The 25,424-nt window shown below is 54.9% G+C and overlaps 1 long non-coding RNA gene across 4 annotated transcripts in view; it reads left to right on the top strand.

Moving 5' to 3' along the window:
• Positions 1–309: 309 nt before the first annotated feature.
• The window catches only part of LOC129495970 (uncharacterized), a 33,965-nt gene continuing 8,850 nt past the window's right edge, over positions 310–25,424 (top strand). The window contains exons 1-6 of one of the 4 annotated variants that reach the window (XR_008661640.1): positions 310–405; positions 3,084–3,187; positions 3,406–4,152; positions 5,834–10,377; positions 10,470–10,642; positions 19,276–19,352. This is a non-coding gene — a long non-coding RNA (uncharacterized LOC129495970). Of the gene's footprint in view, positions 406–3,083; positions 3,188–3,405; positions 10,378–10,469; positions 10,643–19,275; positions 19,353–25,424 lie in introns of all 4 variants that reach the window. The other 3 variants (XR_008661639.1, XR_008661641.1, XR_008661638.1) reach the window with 3 other exon arrangements.

Raw genomic sequence — 25,424 nt, 5'->3', positions numbered from 1 at the left:
GGGGCTCGTGGGGCTCGTGGGGCTCGTGGGGCTCGTGGGGGTCGTGGGGGTCGTGGGGGGGGGAGAAAGCACCAGCGAACGCAGGGTGTTGGTCATGGCGGCGAGGGGCACTGCGGCAGATTTTTTTCCTCCCTTCTTTGCTGCAATCTGGGTGCGGCTAGAGCAATTTGTCATAGAATCTGGGGGGCTCATTTTTCCGGCCAATCACTTTTGGAGAAATGAGCGCATTGCAGCAGAATGCGCTGACGTCAGAGACCACCCCTTCTGCGCCTCCATATAAACCCCACCCAGCCAGCCCCTAGCGCAGACGGCGGAGAGCGGAGATGGAGCGCGCCTTGGCCGCGCTGGCCTCGGCCGCAGCTCCTCGGGAGAACCGGGGCGCCCACGCGAGAATCTCCCCACCTGGTGAGTGGTCGGCCATCCTTGCCTGCAAGGATGTGCAAATGCAAGACGACATCCCTTCGAGGTTGGGCTCTGTCCTCCTGGACACGCCGATGACAACGCCGGGGACCTCCTCCCGAAGGCGGCCACCTCGCCTGGTCCCCGAGCGTCGGCGACGAAATTGGGCCAGACAGGGAGATCTCGAGGCACATCTTCCCGGGGGGGCGAATCAGGGCCCTTTTCTCGTGCAGCCCCTTAGCTCTGCGGGTGCAGGCTGAGTGGTGGGGGCTTCGATGGAGGCGAAGGGGAGGAATCCGACCGGATGGCTGTCACGACCCGGTGTGCCGCAGCCACTAAGTGGTCCAGACCCCAGATTTTCGGTGCACGAAGCCACCCTGAGGATCACGGCTGGTGGGAGATATGGCGGCGGGTGCATTCCGCGTGGCCCACCAGTTGGAGGGGGGAGCACCCAGGAGGAAGCGTCTCCCAGGTAGACAGCCCCCCTGATACCTGGCCAGGTTCTGGGTGGCCCGTAGGCGAGAGGGGTACAGGTCGCCGTCCGCGAGGGGTTGCGAATCCAGACACCCAGGGTCAGTGCCCAGCGGGCTGCAGGCGGAGCGTGGAGGGAAATCGCTGCGAGCATCTGCCTGGCGCCCATCGGTCGCCCTGATGGTGGGGAGAGATGGCGCCCAAGTGCCGACCTGCCGGGAGCCCCCAGGACCAGTGCGTGGAGAAGGGCGGCGGGGCGCAGGGTCGGTCCTCGGGGCACTGGCAGGAGAGAAGCAGGGGGTGGGCCGGGGTGGACGGAAGGCCGCGGCCGGGGCGCGGGGGGAGGCGCATCCAGAGGGAAGGGAGAAATCCTGAAAAGGGGGCGTGTTGGGGGCTGTCCAGGCGCCGGGAGTTGGGAACCGGGGGTCGGGGGTCTTCTTTGCATGGCGTGACGGTCGCTAGAAGGTTCTGACATGTTGCGGGCTTTTGACTTTTGACCAAGTCGTCTTTTGCCGTTTCCTTTGTCCCTGTCAAGCCCCCCCACGCCGCCCCCTCCCCACTCTGGGCTGGCGGGCTCCGGGAGGGGGGGCGCGAGCGGGCTGCTACGTGGCAGGTTTCTGGAAGGTTCTCTCGCCGGCCGCCAGAGGGCGCTGGCGGCACTGCGGAATTTTGGGGGGCGGGGTGGCGAGGGGAGGTGGCCTTTGTTCTTCTGCTGGAGGGGGTCGAGCGCGGGATTTCCTGGAGAATTCTGGAATCATGTACCCGAGGGGGAAGTGTTTCAAGATCCTGGGGTTCACGGGGAGCAGCCGGGCAGGGATGCCGCGATCCGCACTGGCGGCGTGACTTAGGGTGTCGTGGGGGAGCGTGCACGCACATTAGTGCATCCCAGTCGGTTTGGGTTTTGGGGGGCGGGGGTCTCAGGAAAGGTGTGGCTCATAGGAGCAGGATAGAGAGGTCATAAAATCCTTAATTAGATGCCGTAGCACGAGGTCTTGAAATTCTGGCTGTGGCCAAGGAGGGAGGTGAGATGGCGCGGAGGGGCGGTGGGGGGGTCCACGGTGCTCTGGAGGATTTTTGCTGGTTTTGGTTGCCTCTATATTATTATTTATTTATTTTTTTTAGCGATATGTTTTGTATCATGTGTCCCAGAGGCCGCACAAATGAGTGAAAAACGGTGTATCGAGAACTGGGCCTTTACAATTCTAATTAATTTACGCTTAATTGGATGTACCGAAAGGTCAGAGCCCAGATTTCGGTGTTTTTACTTATTAAAAGTGGAATCGTGTTCTGGAAAGATCCTATGGCGAGTGCCTTCTTGATGACCTCCCGTGTCTCTGATGCGGGCTGACCCCCTCGGCTGGGGGTGCGGAAGGCCCCCGGGCCTGTGTTGGGGGGCGCTGCTCCAGGTCCACAGGTGGATGCTGGCACGCGACGGCGTGCGTGGTGTTTCGGGAACATAGCGGCCCTGCGCGAGGTGCTGGTGTGGGCTGTGGCCTCCCCCGCCCCCAGCCTGAGACCTGTTGTGCGCCCCCCCCCCCCCCGCCCATTCGGTGCCAGCTGTGCCCCTGGCAGCTGCGGGCCGGGCGCTGCGGGGGCGCGGGGGGGCTCTGCTGTGCGCGTGCGCGCGCGCCGCAGGTGGCTGTGCTCCGGAGTCCTGGGTGCCGGCCGCGCGCCCCCTAGCGGTCTGTGCTTGCAAACGGTTCTTGGCCCGCTAGCCCTGACTTCGGGTTGCGCATGCGCACACAGTTAACACTTGTGCCCTGTCAATCAAGTCTTCCTTACCCCCTCCCACTTCTCTCCCTCCTCCCCTTTTCAGTTCTTTCTTCCTACTCCTCCCATTTCTCCTCTTCTCCTCTTCCCCCCTCCCCTCTCGTTTTCCTCTTCCCTCCTTCCCCTCCCCTTCATCTCCCCTTCCCTCCTTCCTCCTCCCCCTCCCCTTCCTCCTCCTTCCTTTCCCTCCCTCTTCCCTCCTAACTCCTCCCCTCTCCCCCTCTTTCCCACTGCTCCCTCCCTCTCGCTCTGACTGTCCCCTCCCTCTCTCTCCCTCTGACTGCCCCCTCCCTCCCTCTCGCTCTGACTGCCCCCCTCCCTCCCTCTCCCTCTGACTGCCCCCTCCCTCCCTCCCTCCCTCCCTCTCTCTCTCTGCTGTTCCTGTGCTGACCATTAGAGGTCATCAAGATGGTTTCTAATCTGGCCCCCTTCCCCTGCCATAGGGTGTCTTCAGGGATGACATCATCCGTTCACCTCCTTGTCTTCAAGGACCACCTCTCGATGCCACGCTGCTGCCAAGGTGCTTGCTGCTCACCTCCACCTGATGGTACTTCAGCCCCTCTTTGTGGCAGTGTGTAACCCAACGGGACAGGCAAAATCCCCACCCCTGCCACCCTCCTTGCACCACCCCCAGACCCATTAGTAATTAAAAGACCATTTTAAATTTTAACTGATTAGTTTTGGTTGTAATTAATTCAGTTAAATTTTAATTACTACCTACACTTGGGTTTTTAAGTAGGTGCTCTAACCTTTGATCAATTACAGAGGACAGTAGGAGCTCCGACCCCTGGATGGCACCAGTATACCAAGCAGCCACTGGCAGAGACCCCCCCCCCCGCCCCGGGGACGAGGATGACGAAGGATGAAGAGGACCAGAACCAACCAGCCAGCTCTCCCTCTTGGCTGAATGCTTAAACCAATGCCCTAGTGAGGGGGCATTGGTCATTAACCCTTGACCTTTGCTATGCTTATGCCTTGATGCTATGAATACTTTCCTATAAGTCTTTGCTTGTGTTTATGTGCCAGCGACCTGGAGTGTTTCCCTCCCCAACCAGTTGTCAGTCTTTCTCCCATGACAACCCTGTGGTTGCCCGTATGATGGCCTGAACGGAAGGATCCCTTTGGGAACTTCTCAGGAGGGGGACCTGGGCCAAGGGCTTGACCAGCATCTCACTGGCAATTCCAAGGCCCAGGGTGGGCTTCTGGAATGAGCATGAGCCCCGATGCCATGCTACCGAACTGCCAAGGGCATCCCTACCTCTTCTGAGATCTCCCTGTCCTTTCTGGGGAATGGGGACAAGAAGAGCAGCCTCCCAGGGTTGTTGTGAGTATTGAATGAGATAAAACTGCCTCAGGCAGGGCTGGGCATAGAGGAGGTGGTAAGCAAATGTCTGTTGAAAAAGTTGCGTAGGTCAGTCCCTTCCCACCCCTGTCACCCTTGTCTCATGCTTCTCGTTTATTCTCCCACAGCGCTCCAGGCAGCCCTTGTCCGCGGGGCTCTCCTTCAAGCAGGTAGGGGTCACCAAGATGGGCGTTGGGCTGACCTGAGTAGGAACATGAATCGTGCATGTGGTCATTTCCAGAGCACTTTCTGTGTTCTACAGGCGTCTTATTTCCATGTCGTACGTACACACGAACAAAGCAGCCTCATTTACAGATGAGAAAGGGTTCAACATTGATTTGAGGGATTTTAAAAGGTTCGGGGGTAGGGGGAGGAGGATGTTAGGAGAAGCAAGTGCCCTTCCCGTGGCATGGGACACGTTCACATTCACAGCAGGGGCGCTGAGGTTGGAGGAGTGTAAGTGTTTGGTCGCATTGTTGGCAAGAGAAGGGGTCAGAGTTGGACCCTAGTGCCCTTGTGGCTGCACCGTACCCTCTTGGCCCAGAGTTCTACTAAGAGCCCTTTGATTTCCAATCAGACATTTGACAGTGGGATAATCTGTTTGAAATCCCAGCTGTGTAGCGTGGTCTCGGGGGTGTGGGTGGCCCCGGCGCTGGTGCCTTGTGCTGGTTCCACCTTTCAACTACGGTGTGACCTTAACCAAGTCACTTAACTTCTCCAAACCCCAGTCCTTTTCATGGGCTAAATGGGGATTAAAAAAAAAAAAAAAAAGCAAGCAGTCCCGTTTACCCCACAGGGAGCTTTTGAAGACCAAATGATGTAACCACTATGAAAGTGCTTTGTAAATCGCTGTGGAAATTGCTAGATACTTAACTCCCGGGGATCGCGCCTCGAAGTGCACATGCCCAAGCCTATTCTCCCTCAGTAATAACGGCACCCAGTAGGTGCTGTGTGTGTTTGCGCTCAATAAATAAATTCCAGAGTAAATAAAAGCAGAATTAATTCAACAAACATTTTCTGGAACGCCGACAATATGCCCAGCACACCAGGCCTGGTATGTGATCCAAAGATGATGAAAACAGTCTCCTGGAAGCTAATTGGGGTCCTCATTCGACCCGCACTTTCTTTCGTCCCCTTTTAAGCCAACCAGTTTTGTCCGGACAAGACAAAAACAACTCTGGCGCTTTAGAGAAGCCCAGCTCGGTGGAGACAATAGCTCCCGGGCATCTGAAAGGGGCTGATTGGATTATGTGGCAAATAGAAGGTGGAAGGGTGACTTGGAAGGTGACAAATGAAGTGGGCGGAGAGCTGCTTTGAGTTAATCCAGGCTATTAGGAGGGAACCTTTTGTCTTCCAGGGGCTGGCAGGAGCTTTTACCACTGGTTTTTACATCCTTAATGTAAGGACGCATAATTTATGGTCAGTGAAAATCCAGGCCCCGGTGAGATTTGAGTGGGCTGTAAAATTGAGCGTCCTGCTACCAGTGAGTAATTATAGTGAACATTTATGTCTCCCTTTGCAGTCCGCAAAGGCCTTTTGCAACCATGGATTCATTTGAACCTCACAACTCCCTGTCCCGATCCCGGGGCTGGCCTGCCACCTCCAAGGGGAATAGAGGCCATCAAGCTGCTCTTCCGATTGGGGTCCCATGGCACATTTGCACCCCTGTCACCTCTTGGGTAGCGAAGGAAGAGGTGTCCTCTGCGCCGGTCTGTCCTGTTTCAGACCTGTTCCTCCCACCACTAGTTCTTCCCTCTCGATTCCTAACTTTGCTCTCTCCTCAGCCAGGAGCCTCTCAGGCCCCGCCGCCCCCTTTCCCAGCCACTACAGCCTGTCTCTTTCCTTTCGCAGCCAAGCTTCTCGAAAGGCCTGTCTACACTTGCTGTCTTCCTTCCTCATCTCCAATTTCCTCTTCAACCCACTGCTTCCTGACTTGTTCTGCTCCGTTGAACGACTCTAACTCAGGTAATGACTTTTCTGTAGCTTAACTCTGGACACGTTTCCAGCACATGGACACAGACACATGAGGACACATGGACACATTTTCATTCTTTGCCCTCACATGGCTTTCGGCTCTGGATTCCTCCTGTTGACCCCTGCTCCCCAGATGCTTCACAGAATCACCTACTCCTGGCTTCCCTCATTCTTGGTTTCTCCCAGGCGCTGGAGCATCCATAGCTCTTCTCTCTGGGAGTCGACTTCTTACCATCTTGCCAGGTTTGAGGCCTGGCTAAATCACCTGGTGTTGAGGCCTTGGGGTTAGTCAGTTTTGCCAAGCCACTCTTTTCTCAGTTATGGAATAGGGTTAATGATCTTTACCTGGCAGGTCAGGTGGGATGTGTTGCAGGTAAGAACCAGACACTACCTGAGGGACTTGAAATAAGGTCAGTAAAGTGTTCGTGAGAAAATCGGAGTCCCCATCAGCTTTTCCTACAGGTTAAGTTCCCACGGGGAGAACCAAAGAGGGAAGAAAGATGTGGGCGTGGGGGGAGGGGAGCAACAGAGAAAGAAAAAAAGAAAAAGACCAGTAGGAAAAGACACTAGAGGCACCAAAAGGTGGGGAAGGGAGCCTTAGAGAATATTAAAATCTACGAAAACCCAACCAGAGAAAGGTTTCCTCTTGGGTCGGGCTGAAAGAAAGTAAACAGGAAAAAGATGTTAAATTGATTATTCCAGTGACAAATCCCAGGAAGCTTTCAAATCAAATTGCCCCATTTTGGGTTTTTAACTCCTTCTATCAAGTTTAACCTCTTTACCTCCTGCATCCTGGCTAAACCCTCCCCAGCCCCCCTCACTGGTGATTAAGTCCTGAAGGTGCACGCAGCCTTTCAGCGAATGAATGGCCAACAGAAAGCGCCCTCCCCCTCCCCCGCCAGCTGTGGTTTTCAGTTTTATTCCACTTTCCGCCCTTTCCCCTTAATGAACACAGGGCTAATCTTGGGCCTTGTCAAGGAAGAGGCTGCAGACGTTAATGAGGTAGCTGCTGGATTCCAATATTCGTCTCATAAGGAGCCCTTCTTTGTCTGTGAAGGAAAAACACACTGATTATCATAATGAGGTGAACTGGCGTCCGCAGGCAGGGGCGACCAGGGGCGACTGGTGCTTAGGCCACACTTCTAATTCTGGTGCTGGAGCCCGGGTTTCATTTGCTCTTCATTTAAGTCTTTGCCTCTGTCCCAGCGTGGGGTCCATTGAGCAGGGTTGAAAGTTGAAGGCTGCTTTGGGAAGCGGGCCGCAGATAGGGCTGCTTGGCAGAAAGTTCCTTTGTTCGACCCTACTACACACAGTTGTCCCCGTGGTCCGGGAGCTTCATGCCTCCTGGACTCATTCTCCCAAAAAGCCTGGGAATGGGGGTGCACATTCACTACCGGAGCATGCACCTGACCTGTTTGAGGACTCCCCCGATCATTAAAACTTAACATTATGTGTAGAACCCATGGGATTATCCCAAGGCCAACACCCATGGAAGGTCCCATCCTGGTCAAGAAATAGATGAGTCTGGGGGCCCCAGAGGCCCCCCCCACCCATGGGACAGCAAGGTTCGTGGTTCACATTTGGCTTCCACATACTGCTGAGCGTGAGATTCAGAGGGCCAGAGGTTTGTCAGGATCACTTGGTGAGCCAAGTGCACAGAAGGGACATGACAACTCAGATCTGGCATCAGAACCAATAGTCCCTGCTTTGACCCTCTTAATCTCTCTCGCCCCTGTGTGTCCTGTGCCCCAACGGAATGCCTCCTCCCCCTGCCCCCAAGCTCTGTCCTGATCTTTGAATTCTTCAGAGCCCATCCACATCTTTAGAGGAGGCATCCCCCCGCCCCCTCGAAACCCGTCTTGTGTCCCAAGACCTGGGCTTCTCTCACCCCAAGGCCACTCAGTCAAGATTAGCTCACTCCCAGTGAATTCTCAGACTCTAGCCAGACCTTCAGCCAAATGGAAAACTAAGGGAGAAGTGGGGTGATGGGAGCAAGGGGAGGAGGCCCTCGGAGTTCTCTGTTGGCTAAAGGTCTCGGGCATCACGGATCGGAATTAGCTTGCACTTTTAAAATCCGCAAACCCAACTAGGCGCCTTAATTGTCGAAGGATGTCTGGGTGATCCAGATGTTGCCTGGATGAGGGCACCGGGTGAGGATGAGCACCTCTGAAAATGGAGATCCCTCAAACCTCCCCCGCTCTGCGGTTATTGGAGAGTAATAAAATAGAGCCGTTCCTGGTGTTTCTAAATGAGAGGACTTAATTTGAATAGGAAGTTAACTACGGGCCTTTTCCCGAATATATAGCAGTAATTACAATACAAGCCCCTGAGTCCTTAATACACCAGCATCTGAGAACCTGGGAAGGGTGTGGAAGGCATTAGTGGGTCAGGATCTTGGGGGGGTTTTGTACTCTGCTGGCACCTGAGTGCCTGGCATTGACAAAACTCCTCTCCCCTAACTCTGCTCCTGTTGGATTTCTGGAAACTAGGCAGTCAGGCCTCTTAAGTTTTTCTGAGGCCACCAGCAGAGGGGTCTGAGCTAATTGCTCCCTTGAGTGTAGGGGTGGCCCAAAGTTTTCACTTGTCCTCTTGTGTCTGCCGTCTATGTCTGGGAAGGACACCACTCTGCTCCCCGTGCACACAGGACCCCACCCTTCCAGCCCAGGAGTCCAGTCTGGCTTCCTGTGTGAGCCCCCCCAGTCCCCAGAACCCGTAGGTCTCACCACCCTGCATTAAATGGATCCCGGAGGCCCTAGAGCTCTAGGAAAAAGTGGCTTCACCAGGTGGGAGAGCAGAGAATGCGAGAGGCCAGGAGACGCCCCCATCCCACAATTCTGCATTTCTGTTTTTCTGCTTTTACTGCCCACCTCTGTTCTCCACTCCCTTCTTCCTCTCTTCCCTTCATCACCGTTTCCTGATCCGGTCCTCTGGGGGTGCCCTAGGCCAGCCCACGCCTCCTCTGGGTGCCCCAGCCTCAGCCTGGCACAAAAGTGGGGTTCAGTAAGAGTATGTGGGATGTCTGTTTGGACAGGTGAGTCAATGAAGGAACCGCCATACTTGTGATGCTAGATGGGAGTCTTTGGGAACCGAGGAGTTTTAGGCAAACGGGTGGAAGGTGGATTTCATTTCACTGAGGGGGAGTGGGCATCGCCCCACCCCCAGCCCCATTTCTGCTGGGCTTTGCTGGTCCTGCCCCTTCATTCACTCAGGCGTCCATCCCGTCATCCAACAGTTGATCCTTACTGAGCGAAACCCCTGGTCCGGCCCCGGCTTGGCCCCGCTTCCCTTAGCGCGTCCCTTGATGGTCTCTGCCTCCCCAGGAGGGCCGGCCGGGGGGTTGCTTCTGCTGAGGCCGGCCTCGGGCTGCCTCAGGCGCTGGAGCAGTGGCCTCCGGCTCTGGAGAAGGCCGGCAGAAGGGTGTGAGGGGTAGGCCCTGGTCTGCCTGTCTGGGGCCAGTTGGCCCCCCGCGACCTTTAAGCCCTGGAGGACACTTGAACCCGCCCAGCTCCAGGGCTGTGCCCCCCTCCTGCCCTCTCTGCCTCCCACCCCCCGTCCCGTAGCTGAGTGCTGATGGCTGCCCTGACCCCTGCCTGCAGCTCAGGACTGAGGTGGGAGCACGGGGACAGCTGTGGTGTGTGTGCCCCTCCGGCTCCGGCCACTCGGGTCTCCCTCTTGAGTTGGGGTCTGCGAGTTGGACCTCTCCCTCCGTGATGCCTTCCTGCCCCTGGGGCTAAATCTAGCCCCTGTGCAGCCCAGGTGTTGGCTGGGAACCTCCAGGGAGCTCTGCAGGCTCTTGCCTCTGCCTGGTTGCCTACCTGTTCCGCTCTGTCTGGTGGCCAGCTTGACCCACCTGGAGCTCTGCTTGCCACAGTCTGTCTGTCGCCTGGCCTGACCCACTTGGCCCTTCTCTGTGACCCAATCACGGGGCTCGGGACCCTCTGGGCCTCAGCTGTCCAGCCCTCTGCCTAGCAGGTTGATTTTCCTTGCTGAGCCCACACCTGTGGCTACCTGGCCCTGTCGGCTTCCTCGTCCACCTTCTGCCTGCTTGTCTCTTGGCCTCTTATTGGTCCTAACTACCCCTTCCCCGGCCTAAGGAGCCCCTTCAAGCCCTATGCGGCCCAAGAACCAGTCCCCGGTGCCCCTGGGACAGGTTCCTGCTGGCATGCCACCTCCTCCAACCATCAGATGCCTCCTCCCTTGGGGGGGCGGGTGGGCGGGCGAAGGGAGGGTTGGAATGACCAGACTTCTATCCTGGCTCCCCCCCCACCACCCCAGTTCTCTTGTCTCGTCCACTGGGTGTTAGCCACAGCCTGTCCCCAGGCCTCACGGCTGGTTTGGGGGCTGCCACCTAGGCCCGTTGCTTCTCCTTCATGTCACTGCTCATCTCCACGAACCACCCTCCACCGAAAACCGTGCTGCAGGTGAGACTGGGCTCTGTGTCTTTCCTTGTGTGTGTGTAGCTCTTCTGCAGTGCTGGCCCGGTGGGAATTCTAATTTCCTGCCTCTCCTGCAGGTCAGCCTTGTCCTCGGCACACTGGCCGTGACCTGGCTGGGTCGGCTGAAGAACCGGATGGAAGAGGCAGAAAGAAGCCCCCGGAGGAGCGCCGCCCTGCACCACCCAGCCTTCCTTGCTGATGGTCACCTGGCATCTCAGCCCTGTGCCTCTTCACTTCTTCCTGCTTTGGGGTGAGTTTCTTGATTTCCTGAGACATTGGAATTTCATTAGCTTCAGCTCACACTCTCTATTCAAGAATGCACACATTTAACCTGGGGAGGGGGCCGCCACCAGGAGACAATCCTCTTCTCCACCAACCATGCGGCCTGGGGGTCTGTCTGCAAGCTGCCTGGAGCCAGGATCGTGGCCACTTGGAGCCAGCCTGCGTGGGGCCCGCTCTGGGCAGTGGCATTCTGTGGCCAAGGCACGGTAAGTGAGGGGTATCCACAACTCCGGCCCCGAGCCCTCGAGAACCAGCTCGGGCCAGGCACACAGTACACACAGTAGGCCCTCAGTGAATTTGCTAAGCACGTGAATGACATACAGAATGGTGCGTTTGCCTTCTCTGGTCTCTGAGGCCTGGCCAGAGGGCCAGTGTGGAGACGTGGAAACAGAGGAGCTTGTCTGTCCATAGAAAACCTTCCTCCCTGAAAGCCATGCTATGTCAGCCCTGGTGACAATGCTGAGTTCCCACACGCGAGGCTCTTTAATCCACAGAGTGGTTTTTGAGTGAGTTCCTCTCTTGGCCCCTTCTCACCCCTGAAATTGCAATGAGACGGGAATGTTTGTGTCTGTTTAAATAAAATCAGTAATGGTAGAGAAGAAGAAAGCGGAGGATCGTCGCCACACAATTCACTCCAGAAAGAGTCATTTGTTTATCTGTGCTTTACTTATTTGAGACGCATGGACAGAGCCATGGGGGCTCAGGGCTGGGCCTCTCTTGGGGTGCCTAAGACCAGCTTTGCCTTAAGGCCCAGAGGGGTCTAGCGGGGTTCTCTGGGGGATCCCACGCAGTGACAGGGCCCATGTGGCAGCTCAGCAAGGTGGATCGGAAGAAAGGATGCTCAGCCGAGGGCACTTGGCCTTTTTAGGGTCCCAGGAGCCGAGTCTCATGAAGGGGTCAGGGGATGTTAGCACCAGCAGCGCAGGAGGCTGGGCTCGCATGTGCCTTGTGTGCCTCCCATCGGATGCTCCCGGGGTAGCCGCTGGGGTCATAAGTGAGGGCAGTTAGACCCCCAGGGTGGTCCAGGTGGGAGATGGGGAGTGGCCCGGTGAGGCTAACTCAGGCCCTCAGACGTTCATGGGGCCTCCGGTAGGTCCCAGCGGAGTCCTTGGGCCAGATGCCAGCGTCCCCCTGGGCACCCACACGTGGGGTCCGTGAGAGGGCCGGCAATGCACAGAACTTCATGCCAGAGCAGGGCCCCCCCCACCCCCAGGTGCCGAAGATCCCCACGCTCCCCTGCCCGGCCCTGGCTTTCTAACTCAGGTTTCATGATGCCCTTTCATCAGACCAAAGTTTCAGAGACAGGTCTTCCGCAGCCCTGCCCTTCTCCGCTGAAAGGGAAATGGGGAGTGGATATTATTTTTAAACAAAACCCGTCAGTGCAGACAGCAAGGGGCAGAGGTATCCGAACCTGGGGACCGTTGTCTTTGCTTGTTTGGGTTCCCTGGAGAGCTAGGCAGGCTGTGGCGAGGCGGGGAGTGTGTGCCCAGGGCTGAATCCAAGGAGGGGCACCAGGAAGGCTCTGCCCTGTGATATTTACTCCAAAGTTGGCATTTGCCGAGCCACCTGCAGGCACAGTGACGTGGCAGAGAGAGGCCTGGGAGGGTAGCTTTACATAGGGCAGGATGCAGGTCTGGGGGGGGCGGGGGGGTCGCATCCGGAGCTTACCAGACAGATCCGTGTAGCTAGTCTGAGCCAGGTGCCCACAGTTTCTGGATTCTTCCTTAGGCACATCTCAGCACTCCCTCCAGGGGCGGCTGAGCTGAGGGGCAGAGTCAAGGTGAAGGCAGGTGCCCAGCCAGCCCCAGACTTGTCACACCCCCCGCCCCTCCTCCTCCACAGTGGTGCAGGACGACGTCTCTTTGGGCCGAGTTCTTTTTCAGGTACACTTGTAAATGTTCAGTCTTGGGCAAATATGTATTTTTGTGTGTCCCACGTATTTGGGGTTTTGTGCATCATTAAGCAGAAAATAAGGACTAGATTAAGTATTCTTCACAACCAAAGAAGTTAAAACATAACATCATAAATCAGCCTTGCAGCCGAACAGCCCAGGCATTATTAAGTGTTGAAAGAAATGAACATTTTCAGGAAAATCCTTTTTTGATGGATTGGCCCATCCCTGAGCAGTGAGGGGGTGGATGGGAGACCCTGACTGGCCAGAGGGCAGAGGGCCCTGTCACCGTGGTGGGAGGGGTTTCTCTGGCCATTTGTCACGTGAGAGACTTCCCCAGGGCCTGCCTCTAGCTGGATGCTTCCAGGAGGGCACAGATGTCAAGGAGGAGATGGTGGTCTTGTCTGGAAGCTGGCGCTCCCGTCCCACAGGCCTCCCCCTTGGGTGGGCGGGAAGTGGAGCCCAGTGGAGCACAGTGGGCTGTGCTCATGCAAAGACCCAAAGTGCCCCCTCTGCCCCGCATTTTCCCACCTGCAGGTTGCTTGGGGGGCTCGTTGCAGCTTTCGGGGGCCCCTGACCTCGTGCCTCCTGACTTGCGATTGAAACCCCAAACGCATTTCCAAGCACATTTTTCCAAATAATGTCAAAACCTGGCAAGTTTAAGGGCAGCGGGATGCATGTGTTTCTTATTCGTTTGCATGAAGTAACTTCAGTGTGTTTTTATGAGCAATCTGACTTCCAGAAAGAGAAAAAAAATCGACCCATCTTTAATGAGCTTGCTAATGAATTTTTCCTTGAAAAGAAGAAGGCAGCTTTACACAGAAGGGGGTGTGGAGGGAGACAAATTAAGGTTCTAAAGGGTTAAAGGGCAGTGGGCGATGTAGAGACCAGCATTGTCAGCTGAATTGAGAGAGGCCTGTGGCTCTGGGGGCAGTTTCTTTTTAGAAGATCCGTGTTTAAACAGTGTAGGTCCCAGGAGTGGTCCCCCTTCCCTCCACTGCTTTGAGCCCTGTCCTCTCTCCTAAAGGGAGAACAAGGAAGCCTTGCCTGGCCTCCCATCTCTGGTTTGAGCAGAAGGAAAATTCTGGAAAAGAGCTGGATCTTGCCATCTCGAGTGTGGGGTTCCCATTTTGAAAGGGAGACACGAAGGTGGGCAGGGAAGGAGGGAAAGCTCTCTCCATGGTGCCTGTCCCAAGGGGGCAGGCCCAGGTCCTGCACAGCTTCGAGAAGCCGGGGCCCTTAGGGAGGTCTGAGGGACGGGCTGTTGTGGGGGCAGCCCTCGGTTCCAGAAAGGCGTGAATTCAGAGAGTCCTTGGGACCCTGTGGGGAGGAGGTCTGCCCTCCAGCGGTGTCCCCTACCGGGCACCCTCCGGGCATTGCAGCAGGACAAGGAGAGGACAGAGCAGCGCCAGCGAGAGAGGTCCCCAAGTTCAGTTCCATCCAGTGGAAGCAGGTGGGAGGCAGTGGGGAACTCCTCATCTGTGCCAGGGGTGACAGGTCCATCTCTGAGGAGCCCCTGTACATCCCAAAACTTCTAGTGCCTTCTGGATTTTAGACGCTTGGTCCCGTATCCTGGTCTTTCTTCACTGTGGAAAAGTGATGGCTCTTGCCATGCTTTTGGGAACTGACCGATGAGAAAGTCTCCAGAAATATCTGTGTTTGTCTTCTCAGCTCCCTTCTCTCCCCCGGACCCCCTCCCCCAGTCCCGGGCTCATGAGGGACCAGGGGACAGAGCAGGTGCTGAGTAGCTGAGGCTGGGGTCGGCCTCACTTGGGATGCGTGTGGGAGGGAATTAATCAGGGGAGAGGGGGCTGGTGGAGGGTGTAGTTGTGGGTCTCTTAATTGCTCTCCAGTTTCTTTGGGCTTAAAAACAATCCAGATGGAGAGTTCTTAAGCCCCCCACCCTGGGGGTCGGGGGAGAGGAAGGCTGCCCACCACCTTTTGCCTGGCTTCTCCGCGCAGTGAATAGGGTCTTTGGCAGGGGCTTAAGGAGGAGACTCTTAGCCTGGGAGCTCCCAGGGCCCGTTTGAGGCCGAACAAAGGCAGAGGCAGAAAGGAATGTGGGGGAGCCCCCCACGGAGCACAGCCACCTGGGGATAATCGGGAGGGCTGAGTGCACATGAGCTTTCCCAGGTCCTGTGAATACATTCTTTCAATAGAAGGTGCCTTTTCTTCAGATGAAAAGGAGAAAAGCTCAATCACCTTCCCTGGAAAGGAGTGTGTGTGTGTTCCCTCCGGGGCCTCGGCGGCCCCTGCCCTTGTGTGTGACGCGCAGACAAGAGGCTGCACAATGACACGGTTAACCAGTCACCCCGTCAGCGCGACCTCGGACATGCTCACGCTCCTTGGTTCTCGGGCTTGCTTTCTGCAAGTTTCTCAGGAGGAAGAATCCTTGCGGCTCGGCCTGTAAACAGGAATGGGATCAAGCCGGGCCTGATGCCCGAGAGACAGCCAGAGAGGCAGATGGGGCCAGGGAGACGGGACTCCCGTCTGGAAAGGAGGGGGACAGGAGGATAGTCAAGGGGCCCAAGGCTGACCACGTGTCTGTGCCATCCGTGTGGGGCCGCAGCTGGGTGGTGGCTCCTTCTGCCTTCTGGCCCCTTCTCTGGGCCGGCCTGACGGAGGAATTAGAGTTGCTCCTACCAGATTAAGAAATTGGGGGCTGGTGTTCGAGGTTAGGGAGGATGATGGAGGTCAGCGTGGCTCACATAGCCAGGGGCAGCCTGGAGCAAGGGGACAAAGCATTTGTGCCCCCCTGGCCCCTCTGGAGCAACTGGGGCAAACATCCCAGCCGTCAGAGGAGGGAGTCCCCGTCTCAGTCTTGGCCAGTGCCCCTCACTGCTAGCTTCTAGGCCTCAGTTTCCCCATCTGTAAATTGAGGCAGTCGCCGGTCAGCTCTGTATATTCCGGAAGGCAGAAGGAGCATGAATGTCAGTTTGGGAAAGACGAGGGCCCTGTTTCACCAGGGGAGGGGGAGGGAAGGCCTCAGGTGCCCAGACTGGGCCCCCACTAGCCTCCTGGCTGGGAGCAGGGCACAACCTCACTACCCAGGACTTGTCGTTCAGAGGAGAGTGTTCTAAATGGGTGCTCTGGGCACAGGGTCAAGCAGCAACCCTAGAATGGCCTTTAGGAGACCTGGTACCAGCCCACACTCAGCCTCAACCCGGGGTGTGATCTTGGATCCTATCTCTAGCCTTCTTGGCCTCAGTTTTCCCATCTGTAACATGGGACAGTACAGGATCACGGTCGTCTGAGAGCCCTCGCAGCTCTGGCTTCCTTCTGGCTGCCTCAGTGGTCCTCTGTGGTTTGTTTGTTTGCTGGGTCTTTAGAGCCAGAGGGTGGGAGATCGGTGGTCCCCTGCCATCCCATCCTCTCTGCTTCAGAGAGGAAATAGGGAGCACAGAAGGCTGGTTTGCCTCCTTCCCACCAACCCCCAGGATAGCAGGCCCCGGGCCTGAAGCCCACTGCTGGCGGCTGGCCTCCACTTGACCAGCATGGGCAATGGGGTCACCATCATTAGCTGGTCCCCACAGTCAGGTTTTTGTGAACATGATCCTGATAGCGCTCACGCCTCAGGCTAGCTCCCAGGGACTGCCCGCGTACTTCGGGGCCAGGATGGCATTTTATAGAGCATTTTTCCAAATGGGTGGGCCACCGGCCAGGCCTGGAAAACCTTTCTGGGCTGCGGAGTGGTCAGTGTGTAATGAGACGAGCCTCATGGCAGCGGGCCCGGCAGGGTGTGCCCTCACTCCCCCGTGGCTTGCCGCGCACTTTTTGGTCACGAGACCTGGGGTGACACCTCTGTTGGTGCCCTTGCCCGCTTGGCCGAGAATTTCCTGAAAAGCCCATCAGGGTGGTGACTTCTGGAAAAGTGATCAGTAACCAGGCCCATGCCAGCTGCCTGTCCCAGACCCAGCTGAGAAGACACTTCCAGTGATCTCTTTGCGCCTCCGCGTGTGATGGTAAATAAGCTCACAGAGCCCTCTGGGGTGCCGCACCCCGTTCTTGCCACGGTGGGCTGCAGCCTTTGTTTCCCGACCTTGGTTCCTATAATACCTGGGAGCTGAAATGAGGAATCGAAAAAATTGCCAGCCTCAATTAGACCAGCGACTGCCTTTTCCGAGGCTGCCTCCGCCACTCCAGCCATTAACCGTAAACATACACCAAATAGGCCCTAATTCTCTCTAATTGCCCACTCCTGAAGCACAGAGTGAGGTTCCAGGAAGAGGCATATGTAAACATCCTCCATGGCCCGGCCAACTGAAATTAGAGGGCTGATGGGGGCCGGCGAGAGAGGGGACGCGATTTCAAAAGATGTCCCAATTACCTCTCCCATTTTCATAAATAGGTCCATAATGTCCAGGCCCCGGTCTTCACAAAGGTACAGGAAATTAGCTTTGCAAAGAGCCTGCGTTTGTAAAGGGGAAGTTGTAGGAGGGTGGTCTTTCCTCAACAGGTAGGAAGCATGAGATCTGAGGCGAGGCTGATTATTTGTATAAACTGCGGGCTCTATTTCTGGAAATCACCATTTTATTGAAAATAATCCTTTCGTGTCTCGCCCTGCACTAAACATCCATAAGGTATTTGTACCAAAGGCATGTCAGATCCGTTAGGTCCTGTTGGCCTCTAGGAAAGAGTAACTTTAAACATCTTGAGATGAAGAGCTAGACTTTCCTAATCCTGTTAAGCCAGGGAGGATGTTTTTGATGCACCCACCGATGCTTCCTACGGGGATGGTGAGCCCAGGGCAGGCATTTATGAGGTCTGGGATCAGATGCTGGTGGCAGTTGTTCTGCTGGACCCCGTAAGGAGGCCTTGTGTTTCCTTTGGTTCCAGACAGTGACTCATCTCTGCAGCTTCTCTGACATCTGTTAGAATTCCAGCCTGGCGCTGCGTTGTCATACATCACGGCAAACCCGGGGCTGGTACACGCAGCTTTGAAACCAAGGCACGACTTTGCCAGGGCTGCCTCTTCACAGAGCAGCCTGGGGTCTGCGTGAAAGTTAATCGAGGGTAGTCAGGAGCTGCGGGGGCTCATGGAGCCCCAGAAGTAGGAAAAACACCCCCCACAGATGCCCCAAGCTACCCGATTTCTATGGTCCTATTAAATACACCAAAGCTTTTGGGGGCTGGCTCTTACTCCCAAGAAAAGTGGCAGTGCCTGGGGTCTTGCTGTGTGTTCAGGGTCTGGAGTCCCATTGTCACCTTAGGACAGTGGTAAAGACAGGAGGGCCACCCTAGGCTCCTGGGGAGGGCTGGAAACGATCTCAGGTGGTATCCAGCTCAAAATGGGGTGGGGGGTGCCCCTAGAACTTGTACATCACCAGAGTCTGCCTTTCAGTCATCCACTGGCTTGTAACTGTTCGGCTAACATCCATTTTTTCTAAGGACTTGTTTTTTTGATTATAAAATCAACCGGTTAGGGAAAAACAGTGTTGGGGAGGCTGAAGGCCAGGGGAGGGATTTTTTTTTTTTAGGAGGATTTAGAAGTAAGAGGTGTACCCCTCTGTGTCCCGACCGAGTGGGTGCAGTGATGCGTGCTCCTGGGAGTAGGGAGGCATAGACAGTGGAGGGGATCCCACAGGGCTTAAGTCAGGGCAGGGGGAGTCGCAGAGGGCCTCTTCCTACCTTGGGGCTCCCTGCCTGTACCCTCTCTTGCCCTGACCTCTGGTCCTGCCCTCACCTACCTCACAGGGCTGTTCAGACCTCACCTACTTACCTTCAGAGACTCTACCCAACGTGTGTTCAAGATCAACTCACTTATAAAAATGTGTTTTGTTTCAACAAATAGACTTTTATCCCCGCCCCTGAGCAGCCTCAGGTTTATGGAAAAAGTGAACGGCAAGTACGGAGAATTCCTCTACCTGCCCCTGTCCCCAGTTTCTCCTATGATTAACAGCTTGCGTTTGTTGTGGCCCATCTGTTAAAACCCATCAGCCGATTGCTAATAATGTCGTTATTAACGAAAGTCTGGTGCTTAGGTCATTGGGTCCACTCTTGGTCTTGTACAGCCTGTGTGTTTTGATGGATATGTGGTAACATGGATCTACCTTACTGAACTCACTTTTTTTTTTTTTTTTTAACTCTAAGCCAAATGCCTGAAACCAAAGGTTTGGTGTGTCTGGCCATAGCTTTTTTAGGGTGCTGATTAAAATGTGCACATAATTATCAAAGCGCAGGTATCTCTCCAGGCACCACGTTCTTCTATCTTGTGACGTGTGCACCATGGTTTTAGGACACGCTGTCCATTAAATATCCCGCAGCCCATGGCCCACAGCCCACCCCACGCTCACACTCCGCCCCACTGGCTCCTACCTGAGTATGTGCTGTGCCTCAGCAGTGCCCTTCCTCCATGGGGGGATGCCCTTCCGGGGGGTCTTCCCCCCACCCTTTCGGTGTCCAGCTCAGCTGTCACTCATGCAGTGGCTCTAAGTCTTTGGGAGCCACAAAACAGCACTTAGCTCCATGTTTAGCACTTAGCCAAGGGCTCTGGGTCAGGAGCCACGTTCCTGCCTCTCTCCCTGCCCCCATCCACTCCCTACGTAGTTGAAGCTGGGGTGGGGAGCTTGGTGGGTGAGTGAGCATGCAAGCCAGTGTACGGAAGAGAGAAATGCTTGATTTCACCAGTTGCACCCTTGCTAGAAGTTGAGGAGTCCCTGCCCTAGTTGGGTGAGGTTCCATGCCAGTGACCCAGTGCTTTGTCATTCCAGTTGGAAGACGCCATCTGGAATCCTCCGTGGAAGGAGAGACCTGGACGCACGACTCAGCACCCTCCAGCTTTCAAATCGTAAGTTGCTGGAGTATGGGGAACACATCTGTGGGCTCGTCACTGAGGGTGGGGGGTGCCACCCAGGACACACTGCCGGGCGAGCCCTGTGGGAGGGAACGGCCAGCACTGGCCAGCGGTCTGCTCACGGGGAGGTGGGTGCCCAGCGAGCTAAACTGATTGCGGACCTGGGGGGCTTGTGTTCTAAGACAGGACCCCCAGCCTCCTTGTGTTGTCTCTGTGGCAAAAGAATTCTATAGGCGGCTTCGAGTGCCGGACCCCCCAAAGAATTCCTTCTCTCTCGCTCCTCTAAATGAATGGCCCTTTCATTATTGAGTGTCCCTTTGGCTCTTGTGCCCCAGGGCAGACTAGGATGGAAGTGCCCTTGTGAGCTGGGGGGCCCTTCAAAGGGCCAAGGAAAAAACGCGGGCCGAGGGACCAGCCTCTCAAACGGGCTTCGAGCTCCAATGACCTTCGCTCACCCCCTTGAAATGTCTGGAAAACAGAATGGGCAGATTTTCTGTCTTCAAAGTTTCCGGCTAAACCTCTTCAAGTTCTTTATTGTTTGGGACTGAGACACTCAGCAATGGTAATGGGTAGTTTCTTTTGTATTTGCCTTGAAAGGCCAAAATATTTTCATATTGCTACAGACAAAGCCGTCTATTTAGAAATGAACGCCATGTCTGTCGTTTCCCACTGGGGAGACTGTGTACAACGTGTGTGTGTCTCTGTGTACTCTAGGGTCTTGAAACAGGTTTCTCATGGGGATGGCCATTCACCGGGGTCCGGGGGAAGCGCCTGCCCTGCCAAGGGAGTCTGGGGGAGCCCAGCCCTAACTGCACATCTGTCCCGGTTTGTTTAGGGCGTGAGCCCCGGGAGGGTCTGGCTGCACTGACATTCACTGTGCCTGCATCTGCCATGTGTATACGTTAAGGACCGTAGGTTGTGCCTTGGTGGTCAGCTTGGTGGGAGGAAGCAGAAAGGTCTAAGGTACTGTGGATGTTCTGTTTTTCTTGTTGGGAAGGTCATTTTACTGGTATCTATTACATGATCCAAATAATGGACCATGGATGGATGAACGAAGGCACAAAGAAGTGGAGCAACAGATAGATAGGTAAGGAGGTGGGCAAGCCAGGATGAGACCACAGTGAACAAGATCCCGTTTGATGGCCAGGAGATTGGTCTATAAATCAATAAAACATTGAATCACTGTGTAAAGAGAGCCACACATGAGCCAATACTCAGTCAGCATGCACCAAGGAATACGTGTAAGGCAGATAGATAGTGCCTGAAGTTTACCAATAAAACAATAAAATGTAAATAGAAGAGAGCATGACCAAGGGGTGGAAATGCAGAGGCCAGTAGCAACAGTACCCATGTCGTGTGCTTACACAATTTCTAGGAGGCTAGATCTTCTGTGAAGTGTTTGGATCATAAATGATAGCCATGATAATGATCCTTTGGTGGGGAGGAAACTTCTCGAGGTGACGGATAGGTGTATGAGAAGGATCTCGGTGATGGGTTCATGGAGCACGCTTCTCTCCAGACTCATCAGGTCCTGTATGTTAATTATGTACAGCCTTTTATGTGTCAGAACACAATTAAAATTAAAAAGCGTAAGGAGAAGGTCACTGAAAGAACTCCCAAAGCACTGGTGAAAACGAGAGGATGAGTCCCATCAAAATGAGCAGGTGCGAGAGCGAGCGAGCAGGCGATTGGGAGGGAGAGAGAACAGGGCAAAACACAAACAGTAAATAAAAGGAAGAATGATAATTTTCTTAATTTAGGGGATGCACAAATATATAAGGAGGACTATGTTAGGTGATCGTAAACCAGGCATTATGACGAGTCTACAGGTGTGCTCTTGGCATAGACAAATAAATAAGCAGCAAGGACTTCAAAGAATAGGTAAAAAAAAAAAAGATAGAGAGAGGACCCAAGACACCATGGAAGAGAGTTAACCCTTACCAAAACATTTTCTAATTACAGGCATTTGTAAATAAATAAATAACAAAGCGAAAGAAAGCCAAAGAGAGGCACAGTGAGCGCCCAGAACTGGATGGGAACATGGCACGAGGGGCTTGTGTCCCCCAGTCCCGGGAGCCGAGTGTGTCCCATGAAAAGATAAAAGAAAAAAGAGAATAAAATAAAATATCCAAATAAAAAGCAAGAAGCACGAGAGGAAAAGTAACAGGTAGCAGCAGATCCAGAGATAAGTGAACGGGTGAGTCAATATATACAGGTAGACAGTGGTGGGATTAGTGGGAAGGCTGTCATGCAGCAAAGGTTACGGTTAGTCCAATTCTACAAGCCATGGTGCTATCGATAAAATAAGTCTCTAAATTAACAAGTAAATCAGCATCCAGAGAAACAGATGGGGTGGAGTGAAGGGGAGCCAACGCGCCCAATGGGTGTTGGCAGGGTTGTTATTAATCGTAACGGCACCGTAGCGCCCTGAGAAGGAAGGCAGGCGAGTGAAGGGGAGAAGCAAAGCTGCCGCCCGCAGGAGAGAAGGACAGTTACTAGGGTGGTGGCAACTAAATGGATAGATGGGGGCTAAGTGGGAGATCCATGGGAGAGGGTAGGCTCAGACTTCAGGTCATCATGGGTCAAACTCTGAGCACTCACTTCCATTAATAGTAGAGAAAGTAGCCGATAAAAAGGAAGAAAACAGGAAGGAAGAACGGTCTGAAGGAAGGAAGGAAAGAAGGAATGAATAAATGCACCATGGAGTTGCAAGGGTCAGGGATGGCCATTGGGAGGTGACATTGGGATTCATCGGTCTGTGGCAACCAAGTGCCAAAGATCAAGAAAACACAAGAAAGGGGAGAGAGAGGTAGAGATAGAGATAGAGATAGAGAGAGAGAGAGAGAGAAGCATAACTGGCCAGGGGCCGGGGGTGGGGGTTGGGTGACGACAGTTGACTATAGATTACCATGGATCCAGTTAGGTGTCTCTGCCTCCAGAAGCCTAAAAATAGTTACTTAACTCCAGAGAAGGACCAGATGGATGCATGAGTGAAGGAGTGAAGGAGAAAAAAAGGTTTGTGTTAACTGATGAGCAGGTTGCCCGATCTCCCACAGAACGAAAGGCAGTAAGAAAAGATCAAAAAGGGTGGGAGGAAAAAAAAAAATAAAACAACCCAACAATGAAGATGGAGGGGAAAATCAAAATTAAAAAAAAAAAATCTGTAAAAAATAATAAATAAATAGGTCAAGCGATGAAGTCTATGAGAGGGAACTGGCTTAGCACCGATCAAACACATTAATTCAGATCTGGGGCCCCAGAGTTCATCCATGATAAAAACAAGCCCATAAATAAAAGAGCTGCACACGTAGGTAACATGAGAGCGAGGCCCACACCGGAAGCAGGAACACAAGCCCAGAATTACGACTGAATCAAAACCAGGCCCTGGAGATGGTGAAATAAATCCGACACCAAATCACCAGTCCGAAGAATTAACGGACACAAGGGAACCCCAAGTGCGCGGGCGCTGAGAAGGGCCTGGGAACCACAGATGATGGTTAATCCAATTCTGTGCACCTGAGGTCCATAAATAAAAGAATAAATATTGAAATAGATGGGTGACAGGAAGAATGAATGGGTGCAGGAATTACTGAATTAGAAATGGGAATGCCTGGAACGGCCAGGAGAGCGCTGCCCCCGGGGTTGTCACTCCTCTGACTCGGGGCACCTGAGCCCCGCCCCCTCTGGACAGCAAAATGATGCAGGGACCCGGAGACAGAGGCGAGCAGAGGGAGACTAAGTGCACGAGGAAGGGGAGACGAACACCAGAGAGGGGCACCGCGGGGTGGGGGTCGCGGGGGGGGGGGTCCGAAGGAGCAGGCTCTGCTAGGTCGGATCAGCTGTGAGGTCCCAAAGCTCCACCACGACCGACCTGTCCCCATTTCTAGAGTGAAGGATGTGGACAAGGTGGAAAAAGAAGCAAAAGACAAGAAAGGGAAGATAAGAAACATGAAAAACAAAACAACCCCAGTGACAAACTGGTCGTTGGGAGAGCTTGTCGGGACAGGGATTATAATTAGTTTGCATACACTCTCCTTTTTTTTTTTTTTTTTTAAATTTTTATTTATTTATGATAGTCACACAGAGAGAGAGAGAGAGAGAGGCAGAGACACAAGCAGAGGGAGAAGCGGGCTCCATGCACCGGGAGCCCGACGTGGCATTCGATCCCGGGTCTCCAAGATCGCACCCTGGGCCAAAGGCAGGCGCCAAACCGCTGCGCCACCCAGGGATCCCGCATACACTCTCCTTAAAGAGATAAATGCATTACCCCTCTCAGAGAATAAATGAAAAATAAAGGAAATTCCCAGCCCAAAGACAAGGCTGCATTTCCTAGCGCTGTAATAAAACAGATGCAGTTGAGGCCCATAAATGAAAGAATAAATACCTAAAGCGGCCAAGGTGACTGAGGCCCAGGAGGAGGGATGGTGGAGGCGCAAGATGGTGGGTACTAGGTGTGCTGGGGTTGGGGGGGCTTGCCTGACGGGTACCCCCCACCCCCAAACCAGGAAGGGGAAGGAGGGCCCCCAGTGGGGGAGGAGCGGCAGGAAGCCAAGGAAGGTGGGATTTGGGAAGAAATACAAGGAAGGAATAGGGCACAAAAAGGCGAGGCGAGCACATAAATAGGGCTCGTGAAGGGAGGTCTGCAGGACAGGGGCTCTGGTCAGATGGGGGCCGCTCAGCTGTGGGTGCCCATAGATGAGGGGGTCAGGTGGAAAGGGCTGGATGGAAGACGAACAGGAAGGGAGGCAGGGAAAGGAGGGCAGACAGGACGGAAGGGGTTTCTGGGGCCCTGAGTTCCAGAAAGAGAGGCGAGAGGAGGGGTGGCTCTTGGCATGAGGGGTGCTCGGCGCACGCACCTGGCCCGGCAGGGAGGAGCTGGTTCAGGAGACCCTGGCCACGGGGTGCCGCGGCGGTGTCCTGGCTGTGCGGCCCATCCCACCTCATTTCTCTGATCCTCAGTTTACCTATCCGTAAACTTGGAAGCGCATCAGCTTCCTGCTTGGATTGATCATCATGGGGGCAAATGCTGTTCAGCCCGTTGGGAGCGCCCCGTCGACGGCCCTGGGTAGGCGGAAGGGCTCGGGCCCCCCCCACCCCAGGCCCCGCAGAAGGCTGTGTGAACAAGGGGTGTGGGGCCAGGTGGGTGTCTTGGGCCCTCCCTGGGCCGGGTCACCTGTGAGGGAGGCTCTTCCCGCCAGGGGGCAGCAGAGGGTAAGGGAGTTGGGGCCCTGCCGCTGGGCTGTCCTGGGTGTGGCGCCCCCTCCTGTGCAGGGGCTGTGCAGGGAGAGGCAGGTAGGCTAGAAGGCGGCCAGGAGTCCTGAGAAGGGTGACCCAGGCGCCCAGAGACAAGTCGCCAGAACCCTCGTTCATGCAACCATCTGACGTGTGCCCAGGCGCCCTCCAGCCTGCTCTTCTATGGGGTGGGCCGCGTGCCCTTCTCAACTGGGGGTCTCAGGCAGGTGCACCGCAGCCCGGGGTTACACACGTGGTCCCGGGACCCCGACCCCCTTGACATGGCATCCCCAGAGCCCGTTTCAAGGCCTCACTGTCTTCTCGACTGTTTTCCGATGTCCTCTGTATTTGGGCAGAGATCGCGTTGCGGTGTGTGTTGGAGTTGTCCTCTTTCCTCCTGACCTGCCCTCCTGGGGCCATGGCAGGTCTGGAAGGTTGTTTGTACTGACGTTTCCGACCCCAGGGACTCCCTGGATCTGTCCAGTCTCTCCTCTCTCTGTAGCGGACAGGATTTGTGCACTTGTGTGTTGTGTGCCTGTGTTTGTCTGCAAAAACTAGAACCAAAGTCCCTCTCAACGTTTCAATCTCTCTTTGGGACATTAAAACAAAATTGAATTCTTAGCAAGTGCCCTGAGCAGGAGGAGCCATCGTGGCCGGAGCCAGGATGCATGGCTGGGAGCCCCAGGAACCCAGAGGAGCCCGCCTGGGGTGGGTCTTATACCTGCCGTGACTTTGGACCTTGGGTGGGGACAGGGGGTGGCCCGTCCCAGGTACCAGGTGGGGCTGCTACTGCAGGCCTGGCCAGCCCTGCTGAAGGTGTTGGTTGAGGGCATT

This window comes from Nyctereutes procyonoides, unplaced genomic scaffold, assembly GCF_905146905.1.
Source record: "Nyctereutes procyonoides isolate TBG_1078 unplaced genomic scaffold, NYPRO_anot_genome, whole genome shotgun sequence".
Lineage (NCBI taxonomy): Eukaryota > Metazoa > Chordata > Mammalia > Carnivora > Canidae > Nyctereutes > Nyctereutes procyonoides.
Note: the sequence above shows the minus strand (reverse complement) of the source record. Positions and strands in the feature narration are given on the sequence as shown.